The following is a 12,868-nucleotide window of genomic DNA, read 5'->3' on the forward strand; positions in this document are numbered from 1 at the left end:
CCAGTCCTGTAATCCAATTTACAAAGCAGCACCTCGTACCACATTTGTGCATCGCAGGTGAATAGAGCCACAAGCCATATCTGTTAGCAGCCCTTGCTGCAACCATAGACTTCTACAGAGCTATTTGGCACACTGGAGAATACACGTTAGCAAGCCTGGAACTGCCTCCTGGAAACTTCCCAGCCTCTCTTCTTGCTCTTCCAGACACCTCTTTTCTCTTCCTAGCTAGCTGTGTGTTTTTCTCTCCCATACACTGGCAGAGCCCGGGGTTCCTCAGTGCTTTGTGCTTTTGAGGAATCCCAGCTGCACACACAGAGCCCAGAGATTAACCGGCGAGGGATGCTAAGCCCCAGGTGCTACTCTGCAGCGCAAGCACTACTCAGCAGAAGGACGTGTAGTGCAGGCACAGGGTGCTCTGAGCCAGCTGGGCAGCCCTGCAGTCTCCTCCTGCCGCTCACCTCTTGGCACCTGGCGAGTTGCTCACCTCCTCCACGTGCTGGTAAGCTCAAGTACCGCTGTGCCTTGTCACTTCGGATTAATGCGCTGAGCCCAGCGATAACAACATGCTGCTGCATGGGCTAGGTGAATCCAAGCTTAAAAAACACAATCAGCAGAATAAATACCAAGTATACAAAATATATTATCTCCAGGCTACTGTCAGAAGGGAATAAAATCAAGGGAAAATTCTTCTACTGTCACTTTTAGTCAATAAGGCAATATCAATTAAAAGAGGGGACACAGCCAGCAGTTCCATGCACACTCTGGGAAACACATCAATATCAATAGTATCTTGGAATAACATATTTAAGAGAATTAATTTAATTCTGAATGCTGTCTTGCCTCAGGACCAGTTTCTATTTGTCCCAAGACATGTTGAAACAATAAAGAACATTTTCTTACCAAGCCCCTGCAAAAAAATTTCTCTTAAGGCTTAAAAAAATTGGCAAAAAGCCCTCTGCAACGAAAATGGAAATCCTCATTGCCACATAATCATCATACTGTCTTGAAAAATTCGTATGGATATCAGTGAACTAGAAAAACTTACAGGTTTAAAGTGTGATCCTTTTCTGGGAAGGACAAGCAAACAATCTTCCTTTGGCTTTAGAAAGGGACAGAACTGAGCAAAACTTCTCAGAGTATCTTCTCTGAGTAAAGAGCAAACAGATGATTTCCGTAAGTACTTAGACACTACACACCAAGAAGCACGTGCTGTACTTGACAGGTAGGTTGTGATATGTTTGTTTAGCTGCAGGAAAATGAAATTCTGGGGCTCCTAGCTGCTAATACAACCAAACGGATCACCAGGTATTTTGAAGAACTGGAAATAACCAGGACACCACAGTAAACACACAAGCATTTGGTATTTGCATTACATTAACCAACCTAACAGGTCATCTGAATATGCCTGGAATGTATGTAAAATTCCAGTGGGCTGGTCAAAATGTTGAGGCTGATCAAAATGGGGAGCTACTTTGAATTATATCTGACTGCAGCTTTCCGTTCTTTGAAGGAAAGTGGCTGAACTGTAAGAAAAAAGGAGGCTTACTTTTGTGAACCTCTTTGGAGCAGTATCTGCCACACAGAAGATAGTGAGGGAGAAGAAACATCCCTTGTATCCCACATGCCCTGATATTCTGGAAGGAAACACTAGGGGGTAGCCTGACATTCATCAAACTTCAGAAGGCAAAATGCAAGTTCCAGCAAGTTCTTTATAAATGTCTGGTTTTCAGTGGAGAAGACCATAACAACTGTTTAGCAATATACAAGGACGTTGTGGAATAACAGGGTAAAAGGACTTGCCTTGTTAGATGGATCTCGTTGGATAGTATCTGCTACAGCTCTCTCAGAGCCAACCAGCACTGGGAGAAGGAGGGCACTTGAAGGGAATTTCAGCGTGTCAGAGACCCTGCAGTTATCATCCTCCTGAGGCATCACTGGTGCAGAGTGCACTCACCACAGGAAGAGACAAAGAAGTGCAGTGAAATGACTCCTCCTGCATCACACACTCGATAGCTACACTTAAAACCCAGCAAGAGCACCTCCACGGCTTGCAGCCTGCTGGAGGCACCCTGCATGTGAAGAGGGGTTAATCTACACTGTAGACATGTACAAGGTACAATATGCGATCAAGGTAATAAGCAGAAAAATCATTGAACCTAAAGCAATGTCGTCACTGGGGAATGGCTTCCTCATCTTTGCACCCCACGCAAGGATAAACACAGTCTCTTCCCCCTTAACTCAAGGTAACCTTGTGAGCTTTGGTTACATTTTTCATTAGAAAAGGCACAACCTGGGCAAGGAAAATAAATGAGCTCCAACTGGGGGTGTTTTTCATGCTTAATGCACAGTGTACAGCAGTACACACTTCCGTGTTTGGGCTTTCTCATCTCCGTAAGAAAAGGGTTTCTACATTTCAAGAAAAGGAGAGGAATCCCCAGTGTTCTGGTCTCCTTGACATTGTTCATGGTGAACATTTGCATAGCAGATCCTGCAACCTGTACTTTCTTTATCCAGGCTGTGTGCATGCTCACACCTGACCACAGTCCTGCTGTATTTGCTGCCAGAGAGATTGCTTGGGAAACATCAGAGTTCCAGCAGCAAACCCAGCTATTGTTCTGTTGCAAGAAACCTAACCAATTCACATAGTTTTACTTAAGCTAATGTAAAAATCATTCAAGTGTTCTTCCCTTCCCCACCCTGCTGCTGATTAAAGGTTATTATAAGATTCACAGACCTCCCATTCCTTCCCATCTAGTAGAGCCATTTGTCCAATGCACTGGTGTGTGTGGTAGTCATTTGTGCCATCCGTAGGCACAGACGTAGAGAAAATTGTTGGAGCATGTAATTAAGGCCCTCTAAGGACAATGTCAATGCTAAGCACATGCCCAAATGCACTGCTGAGCTGGCAGCACTGGTAAATCAAGATTTTCAGCTGTCAGGCTTTGAATGAGAAACTCGATACCTGCACCAATGGGTGAAATCTTCTGCCTCAGAGTTTGGCGACTGCTGCAGCTTTAATCTGTTGGCAACTCCTGGGGCTGGTGCATCCCTGTCTCCAGGCATGGGCAGCACACAGAAAGCAGGCACCAGGGCAGAGCAGTGCTGATGAGCATGAAAGAGTTGCATGAGCAGTCAGGGACAAAACTCAGAAAGGTTCAAGGCGTTGGGTGAGATGTACAGATCAGGAGATGCCACAGCCAACAGGAGATATTATAAATGCTCTTGAGTATCAAGACAGTGAGGAAAGAAAGTGCCACTGGCCCGCTCACTTGGGAGCAGGGCTGTGATCCCCAAGCTCAGGAGCAAGAAGTGGTGCCAGCAGGGAACAACTGGCCCAGCTCTGCTAGCTCTCACACCCAGGTTAGGTTGTCCTGCTAACTCCTAGGCAAGCTGGCATGGCACAAAGGTGCAGTGGAGTCTGGGGGCAGTGCTGGACTCCTTGGGGGGATGATTACCCCGGCTGCACTGCCAATCACTCCTGGGATCTCCCTCAGAGCCCGGCTTGCCCTGTGGGCCTAAGCAAGTCTGTGTGCAGGTGGCGTGTCTTCGGGAGAGCATGCTCCTGCAGACACACTTCCCAGGCAGAAGCAGAACAGGAAAGGGGACGTCCTCCAGAAAGCAAGAAACTCCTGATGTTAACCTGTGACTGGAGAAAGATTCTCTTCATGCAAAGCCACTTTCCATCCAAAACCAACCCCACGGTCCTTCATTTTGATTTCTACCAGGAATTATAAACACCCTATCAGGACAAAATCCACCTCCTGTATTCTGCTTCCAGCTCTCTCCAGCATCATTGGAGTTCTGTATGTCCCACTGAGTTCTTTTAACATTTTGTAAGGTAGCAACTTAAATCCTTGTAATCTGTGCCCCTGACTATGGTTATCTGAATAAAGTATGAAAAACAGGATTTAGGGACAGTGGAACCAAAGTATCAAAAAGCAGCTTCTAAACATGACTGCAGCTGCAGAAATGAGTCTTTGAATGTCCAGGGATGGGGCTGCTCTCATGTAAACCAGGTCACTTAGACGCCAAATCTCCTGGTATGACCACACCTGCCAAAGCCTGAAAGAGGCAGGGAGAAAGGGAACATGCAGCAAGATGCAAATTCTCCATTTGCAACACTGGCGGTATGTATTTATCTTGCAAATGTCTCAAATAGGACAAAATCTAAAGGAATGCTCTCCCGTAACTGCTCTGCTCAGGTAATAGTAAAAAAGTGGCACAATTTCTCTGTATAAATCTGGGCAAAGAAGGCTTTTGCCCCAGAAATATGGAGAAATTCCTCCTCTCTAGATGCTGAAAATTGGTTAGCTAAAAGAGTATATCCCCAAAGGGGGTTGATGCCAGAGTCAATAGATGAGATCTAGTGCCCCTTTTTATGTTGGGGGCAGCCGAGATGGCCAGCTGGCTGGTGTCTTACTTCCCTTCTCCCTGGGCATCTGGACAAGTGGAGCTTTTAAACACCTAAGAGTTAGTATGTGAACCAGGAAAAAACCTTGTCATAACCTATCCCAATGTGAGGGGGTGAGGAGAGGGGGAAAGTTTAAGTCTGGATGAAGATCCAAATATTACACGCTGAATGTAATGTAACAGAAATCAGTTAAGAGCTAGCTACAGCTAATAGTGCACTAATCATTTACAATGAGTAAGTCATATCCTAAGCAACAACAAACACACCAGCTTCCCAATATGTCAGCTTTAAATGCCATTTATGCAAGCCCTTCCAGTGTGTTACATTTTGATCACTTACTGTCATGTTGGAACCAGTTTGTTCCTGAGACCATCTTGGAAATGATCATCAAAGGAAACCACAATTATAAAGTGCAAGCCATGAGTATCCAGACAGGCACAGAGATTCTCAGCAGCATTTGGCATTACACTCAAGGTCATTTTTTCACTAGCTTGTAAGGGATCTGTAGTGACCTGCAAGTGCAAGGCACAAACCTGGAGGTCTTAAATGAGCTAACAGCGCACACAGTCTCCAGCCTTTTAGGGTAAGTGTGAAGATGCCTCTTAGATCAGATCCTCGAGATAGCCTAAGGATACTGCTGCATTCAGGTTTGAAATTCATGCCAAAACAACCCCAGATAAAATTGCTGTGAAAAATCCAATCTCACAGTGTCTAGCTTGGAAATGAACGTGTCAAAAGCATATGAGTTGTTTTGCTGGGAACACAACTTTTAGAAAATGTGGGCTCATTTAAAGAGTGCGTGTAGAACTCTTGTAACAAAAATACTCTTAATTATCAAACAGTAGAGAACTAGCAAATGCTTCGTGTAAGATGAACCTGAGAGCATCTCTCTCTCTTTTTTTGTTGTTGTTGGGAGTAACGTGATACAGTGATCTTAAGGGACACATTTCCCCTAAGTATCCTGGATTGCACCTTCATAGTCTAGTGCATGGTGATTGCATGAGCAGTGTTGTATGTGCAGCTCTACCCATCTGGGCGTAAAATCTGCACTTACTATATTTGGAGGCAGAGTAGAAAGCCAGCTGACATCTGCCCTTCCCCTGCAAGATACCCCTTTATAGCCAGCAGTCACCAAGTACTAGACCGTACCTTTAGCCAGTCACTCATCCTGACCCAAGTGTTTGTAAGGGTTCCCATTAGTCTGTGCTCCTGTGATTCACACCTCCAGCATTTGAGCATTAAAACGAACCAAGGAGACACTCAGACATTACAGATCAGCTCAGGATACTTTATATTTAGAAATCAGCCTCAAACTACAACAGGTCTTGAGACTCCTAATTATCATTTGACTCGAGCATATGCTGTATTCCCTGAAAATCACTTCAATTACAAATTGCATACAATTACAAATTGCATACAAGTGGCAAAAGCCACAGGGGAGCATGGGGCTTCCACTGAGCGAGGAAAAATGCCAGGAAACAGAGGACATGGCCCTAGCCTCAAGTGAAATTTAATCCAAGGGTTGCTCTGCTCAGTGGAAATCTGGTTTTAGAAATAATTAGATCAGCCCCCTTACATTTTATAATTAGTTGCTTGCTTTCATTTTGCAAAATATTTTTCTCAAGCACTGGCTTAAAGGTTACCATACTCTGGTCTAACATGAGCTGGCAAAAGATAAACATGAGCTGCCTACAAGATAAATCTAAAGAGGCTTGCAGGCCATAGTACAATCCTCCATTGCATCTGTTCACTTCACATGAACAACTGCTGCAATCCGGCATTTCTATCCCAACATATTAATGTGTTTCATACATCAGTGGAAAGCGATTAGGCAGAGCAGCCCCAACAGTGCAAGCAGCTCACCAGCTGAACTGTGCGTGTGGGACGATCAGCTGCCAGCCTGAATCCACATGGATTTTGTTACCTGTTGCCCCTGTGCAACACAGTAATCAATATTAAGGGATTACACTCTAAGAACATGAGCGGGGTTCAGTTTTCTCTAAGTGACCCAAGCACATGCTCAACGTGTTTGGATGAGGAGATCAAGTGAAAGATCCATTAGACAATAAAGCAGCACAAGCCCACGTTCCTGTGGGCTGAAATCAAGGGCATATTTTCAAGCTCTGAGTAGGCTAAAGAAACCCGACGCCATCTGAAACGGCCCTCAGTCAGCGTGCAGAGACTGGAGAGAAAATTCTCATTATCTTCTTATCCTGCTTTGTACCTTGCTGGGTTTTTGCAGTGTCTCAGTAATAAAAAAGCTAAGCAGCATCCCAGAAGGACACATCGAAGTGTCACACGATGTTTTCTTTATCAAGTGGTTCATGTATCTGCCTCCAATAACTCTTACACAGAAGCTAAGGATACTCCTGGGATGGGGCACAGAGAAATACATCTGCATCTGGAAAAGTTGCTATGCTCCTTACTTGTTGTAACCCGAAGCCATTGACTTCTTTTTTCTTTTCTTTCTTTCTTTCTTTCTTTTTTTTTTTTTTTTTAATAAAATAAAATGAAATAAAATTCTGATACATATTTGAGACCTGAGCCAAAATAATATCAGAAGGAATCCTGCTGTGGCTTTGTTTGTTCTTTGAACAGGTCCACTGCCAGCAATAAACACCCATGCTGATAGCAGAGGATAAGGCAATTTCAATTCAAGCCGTAAAAACGCAAAGCCAGATGAATGCTGAACAAAACACAAAAAATCTAACGGGAATGCATGTGGTGATCTACTAGTGCAGTGTAACGCCAGGTGCTGTGGTAACTCCTCCTGCTCCAGGAGCTGAGTGCTTTACAAATACTCCTGAGCTAAACACAGCAGCATCCCATGGAAGCAGGGAGGTCTCCTGTGTGCTACGCTGCAGGCTGGGGACTGTGATCCCAGCAGGACCACAGGATGCTTGTTCAGGAAGCTATTGACAGCAGTGGGACTGAACCCTCCACTCCCAGCCTGTTTCTCTAACTGGGAATAGCATCCTTCCTCCAAGGCGTAAGAAGAAAATAGACAAAGATATGCTGATATGCTGAGCTGAGGACAAATGCTGGGCTGAATTTCCACATTAGATGGTTGTGATAAAGATTTAATATTTATATTGAATGTACAGGAAGATCACAACACATTTTATTTTAATAAATATTTAAGGCGTACTCATATAGTGTCAAACCCAAGTTTATGATTTAGTCCCCAACCCACGAGACTAGTATTAAAATAGCATAACATGGTGAGCTGGGTTGTTGTTTTCTTTTAAATTTGCCCCCTACTTCCTGAGCCTTGAGTTCTGTTTTACAGATTTGTATTAATTTCTTGGTATGATGAAGAGGGATAGAAACTGCCTTGATTTTTGGAAGCTGAGATTCTCCCCTCATTACATGCGTGGCCCTAGGAAATACAGCAAATATCACATAACTTGGCGTTCTTAATGTGTTTTATGTTCAAAGCACTTTGCAAACCTCAGCTAACAAATGCTGCAGCCACTGGTGTATTTGGAGGCAGTCAAAAATTATTGCTCTGGGCAGGTCTTGGGACCCAGACAGGACTCATTGGAGGATCAGGCCCTAAGCAAGCTGTCTCAGGGTCATAGGAGGACTCATAACTGGGATTACAGCTCTGAATTCCTCCTGTCCTGAAAGCACACTTCCCTTATAAAAGATATTAGCACTCAGCCAGAGCATGATCCGCTCTGGGGCATCTGTTTACATGGTCTAGGTAATTTTAACCTATTTCCATTACTGACCTATCCTTCCAGCCAGCCCTATGATAACAAAACATCATACAGCAGCAATAAAGATGCGTACCAACAGTTTTTAAGTTGAAATACTACACACCTCTAAGACCGGGGGAGCAGCAAAGCACAAAATGGCAGCTCGTGTTTCCACACCTGCCTTTCTTCCCCATCCACCCACCCAAAATTTTAACAGGAGTGTTTATTTGAAGAAAGACAAATTAAAAGCTAATGGATAAGAGATGCACACTGGGGATTCAGAGGCCCCCGGTCTAGGGACAGGGAAGGTCTCATTACACCTGGAGAGCCCTTTCTCCTTTCACTGCTAAATCCCACTTTTGGGCGTCCCTTCTGGAAGGCTTGCTGAGGTTGGCTGTGTTTGCCTTGCTTTGAAATGCAAGTCTCTCCCGCTCTGTTTGTTTTTGAAATGGTTTGAAAGGGAGGAGCAGACGTCCTTGGCTACTAAGGCTGAGCTTTCCCAAAACACAAGCTGCTGCTCTTTGTTTGCTTCTCGTTAATTAGCTGTGTGTCTAATTAGTGACAGGTTCCCTTTGGCTTTCCTGAAACCAAAGCCGCTCCATGTCAGTAGAGGTCCATCAGGGGACTTGTCAGTGCCCGAATGGTTTCCAGCTGCTGCGCAGTCCCCTGCACAAGCACATGTGTGCTCACCAATGCGTCCCCACTTCAGCCCACCGACTGGTGAGAGCCCTGCCAGCGCACAAACCAGTCACCACGTCTGCCCCAGTTCAGCCAGACCCAATGTGTGGTATTCCAATTCATATCAAATCCTAATTTACTGTAGATACAGATCCACAGCAGGATAGAAACCTGGGTCTTGACCTGTAACCCCGTGCTCTAATCCGCTTTCTCTTCCCACTTTGCTGTGCCGCCCTGGTCCAGGCTCAGCCCTCAGTCACTGCAGTCCACCCACACCGATTCCACCCAAAGGTGTAAGCAGCCTTTCAGCTGCACAGAGCATCGCTCAGCTTCCAGGGCACTCACCATGGGATACGCTAATGTAATTTGTTTATTTAAGCTGAGGTGAGTCTAGCCTGTTAGCGGCTTTAAATCCACCTTTTGGGGGACTCACTGAAAAATCCCTTCAACCGTACATGCTGGTGTGAGAAAGAGGAAAGACACAGACTTTAACCATCCCAGGGGACAGCCAAGACTGTTCTTCCCCCACGCACATGCTTCCTGCTCTTCCCTGCTCACTTCCCCCCTACGGGTTTCCATCAGCAGGTCCCTAAAGAGAGAGGAGTTTATTTAATTCCCCACTGATGTCAGATCCTGTTGGTGCCAGAATGATTGATGGGCAAGCCCCATGACTGACGGGGAGATGCGCTTTCAATTAGCTGTGTGGGCTGTTTCCCCCTCTCTGCCCTCGCTCCCCACAGTCCCTCTGGGGCAGTGCCCTCGTTTTGGGCTTCTCTTTGGGCCGGTGCTCTGCATTCCCTACCCTCCGCTAGATCAGCAGCACCATTTTAAACAAACACGGCTTGTTTTAAGCTGGGTAAAACTGAACGTAGAGCTCTTTGCTTTGGGCATAAAGCAACCCCAAACCCCATCAATCCTAGGCCAGCAGAGAAGACTTTTCTCCCAAGAAATACGCTCTTGGAAGCCACAGGGTTCATAGGATTTGATTCAAAATTTCCCCAAAGCCTTGCATCTGTTGTACCTGGCAGATCACAGCTCCAGGGAATCAGGCAGAACCAGGAGAAACACCGTACGTAGTCTTAACTCCTCTCTTGCAATATCCACTCTAAGACCGGAGTGCCCACACAAACTGGAATTGCTCCTGTGGAAAGCTACCAAGTGCAACGGAGTTGAGAATTCATCCTTTATGATTCCTTGTTTCTGCAGAACATGCAGTATCTTAGCTCTTGTCATTCCTGTGTAACAAGTCCATCCCCTAGCACAGCCACTTGTGAAAACAGGACAGCATGAGGACATCAGATAAGCGTTTTCACAACCTCCCTTTGGCATTCAGTTGAGACAGCCAAATTAAAACACCTAAACCAAAAAATTCCCGCAACTGTAATAAAGCCAAGACAACCTTCAGCATTTACAATGATGATGGTAAAAGCAAAGAATCCTTTGAGTTTTTAACACGGTCTTGAGTTAAACTGTGATTAAAAAAATGTCGCCCAAAGGATCCTGGTGTGCGGAGCATTAAACCATGTACTAATAAATCCAGTAAGTCTGTTTTACAGCAAGAGGACCATCTGCCTTGACAGCATCACGTCCTGGGAAGTATTTACCTTGCAAAAGGCACCTTATGTAGTAGAGTCTCACTTGGGAGGCAAACACAGTTTCCACAAAGGTAGTATGCTGTTATTTCTTTCCAGGTTGCACTAGAAGAAATACCATTTCCTGGAAATCTTTTCCTACACCAAGATTTTCCATGAAGAAGAAATCGTAAAATCTAAACATTAACTCCAACCCAGGAGGCTGAAACCACTTTCCTGTGTCAGAGGTTTAGCAATAGCCAGATGTGGATGAACAGCAGGTGCCAAAAGAAAATATCAGCTCTGAGCTCACATGCTCTTCACCAGCCAAATCCAAAGCATGAAGCTTTGCATTATTTAGCTTTCCACAGTATAGGCAATCTGTTCAGTGACAACTGTGTGGAGATCAAAGAAATCAGGGCACTAATGAGGGAAGAACCTACGTTGTTCTGGGACAATTGATCCCAGAAATAAAAATGGTAAGTTAAGAGTTGAAGAGAGGTATAGACAGACTTTGCTGGTGCCGTACTGAAGATATGAACGTCAGGCCTGCTCTCCTGATCAAACAAAGCTGTTCAGGGGAACTTACATGAAATTAAATCACGGCAGAGAAACTTACCTTAACCTAATCCACCTGTGATTGGTTCTCCTGTCCCGTACCCCATCCACAAACACATTCATAGCTTGAGCTACATCCAGCAGATCTATACAGACCACACTACAGAGCTCCCAGCCCACTGGCTCTACAAGTTTCCAGAAGCACTGTTGGCTTCTGCAGTTTACAGAAGCCTCTTTCATTCAGTTTCAGAAAAGCACATCTAGTGATATCCAGCATTTATATAAAAATAATTAGTTTGAGATAAACAGTTCTGTACTAGCTGGTAAGAAGATTCTCTACCTATGCAAATTAAATTTCATGGCTGTGTCAATAGCAATTAAATACAGATACAAATTTGTCTGCCTTTTCCAACACTGGGCCAAAACTTCCTGGTTTTATTCAGGCAATGTATCTCAAAGTCACTTACACTGTGTTTGCACTGCTTCAGGAAGAATTCTCCAGAGGAGTGGAAAGAAATAGCTTGTAATAGAGATTCTTTTCCGCATCTCCATGTGTGAAAAGAAACCTCCAAGGAATGGCTCTATTGTAGCTTTCAAGCCTCTGTTGCTTTTCTAGTTGAATTTGGAGCAGAGTCTGAAACAGCCCAGTGAAGGTTTCGTAGGAAGCTCTAACACAGGCAGCACTAACTCCTAAGCTGCCGGGCTCTTGATCACAAGGGCTGAAATAAAGAAGAGCCACACCCTGAGCTATATTCCCTGCCAAACATCTCCAGACCACCTGAATGATGAAGCAGAGGAAGGGCAGAAGCAGCAGTCGCTCCCCATGCACCTATTATTTCTGATCCAGCCACCGACCCTGTCAAAAACAACCTTTGCCTCGGTCACTGGCAGCAGAGATGAGCGGGGACAGCCACGTGTGTGCGAGGCGGGCAGCAGGATTTGGTGACATTTCTGTGGAGCAGCCCCTGGGGCCATTCCCCAGCCCTGCTGGCTGCGGGGAGCAGCCGGAGGGGAAGGTCTGGCTGGGAGCAGTTGGCACCCAACGGGCAGAAATCCACCCCCCAGCAGGAAACCCGTTTTCCTCCCCTGCTCGCTGGTGGAAACAGCCGAGCAAGTGCATCATGAGGACTCTCCAGGTTGTGGGTGCCCCCTGCCGACCACCGGGAGGAGGATGAGCCTGGTGGGAGCAGCAAAGGGGAGGAAGGCCCGGCTGTGTGCCAGCCCATGGCAGAGGCCTCAGCCCAGCCCTCAGCACATAAAACTTCCTCCCGCTTGGCCATGTTCCCTGCAGCAAAGGGACAACGCGTGCCACAAAATCACACGAGGGACGACTTGCAAGTGCCTTCCTGAACTTCACTGCTGCTCCCGGCCCTTCCCCAGTCAGCACGGGCAGGGCTGAGCCGAAGCCGTGTCCCAAACCACTCGCTTTGGGTTTGTTTTCAGGGAACAGCCCCCTCAGCACCTACTGAAGTGCCTCGGCCCCTCCAGTGCTGCACTACAACAGGACAGGGGAGAAGCAGCGCAGCCCATGAGCACTCTGTTCCAAGTGAAAGAAGGGATTGAATTATCTGATTAGGTCTAAACAAGTGCCCTGGAAGTTCAAGCGATGTCCAGAAACAGATGAAAACAAGCCGTACTATGGCCACTCTGATGGCAAAAAATGAAGGGGCTGATGGCTTAATGAAAACGGCCCACTGCATGAGAGAAATGGAGGGTGAATTGCTCTTTTTATTTCCTGTCCGTGTCAGCTGGTGATGAATTAGGCACACGGATCCCTGCCGCAGAGCTCCAGTGAGCTGACCGGCCGAGAATTTGGGAGGTTCAGCTCTGCAGGGACACACTGGGCTGCCTTGCCCAGCAGCAGCCTCCTGCAGCTGGGAGAAGCAGCCGGGAGGTGCCTGGGGACTGCTGCTGTGCCTGGCAGGGCAGCTTCCCCCCCCAGGCTGATG

General features: G+C 46.1%; 1 protein-coding gene across 1 annotated transcript in view; it reads right to left on the minus strand.

Moving 5' to 3' along the window:
* Positions 1 to 11,689, minus strand: part of TBX1 (T-box transcription factor 1) — a gene marked incomplete at its 5' end in the record, with an annotated part of 143,915 nt that extends 132,226 nt beyond the window's left edge. Inside the window, one exon of the mRNA XM_084538988.1 lies at positions 11,387 to 11,689. The remainder of the gene's footprint in view (positions 1 to 11,386) is intronic.
* Positions 11,690 to 12,868: the final 1,179 nt, after the last annotated feature.

This window comes from Aythya ferina, assembly GCF_964211825.1.
Source record: "Aythya ferina genome assembly, chromosome: 17".
NCBI lineage: Eukaryota > Metazoa > Chordata > Aves > Anseriformes > Anatidae > Aythya > Aythya ferina.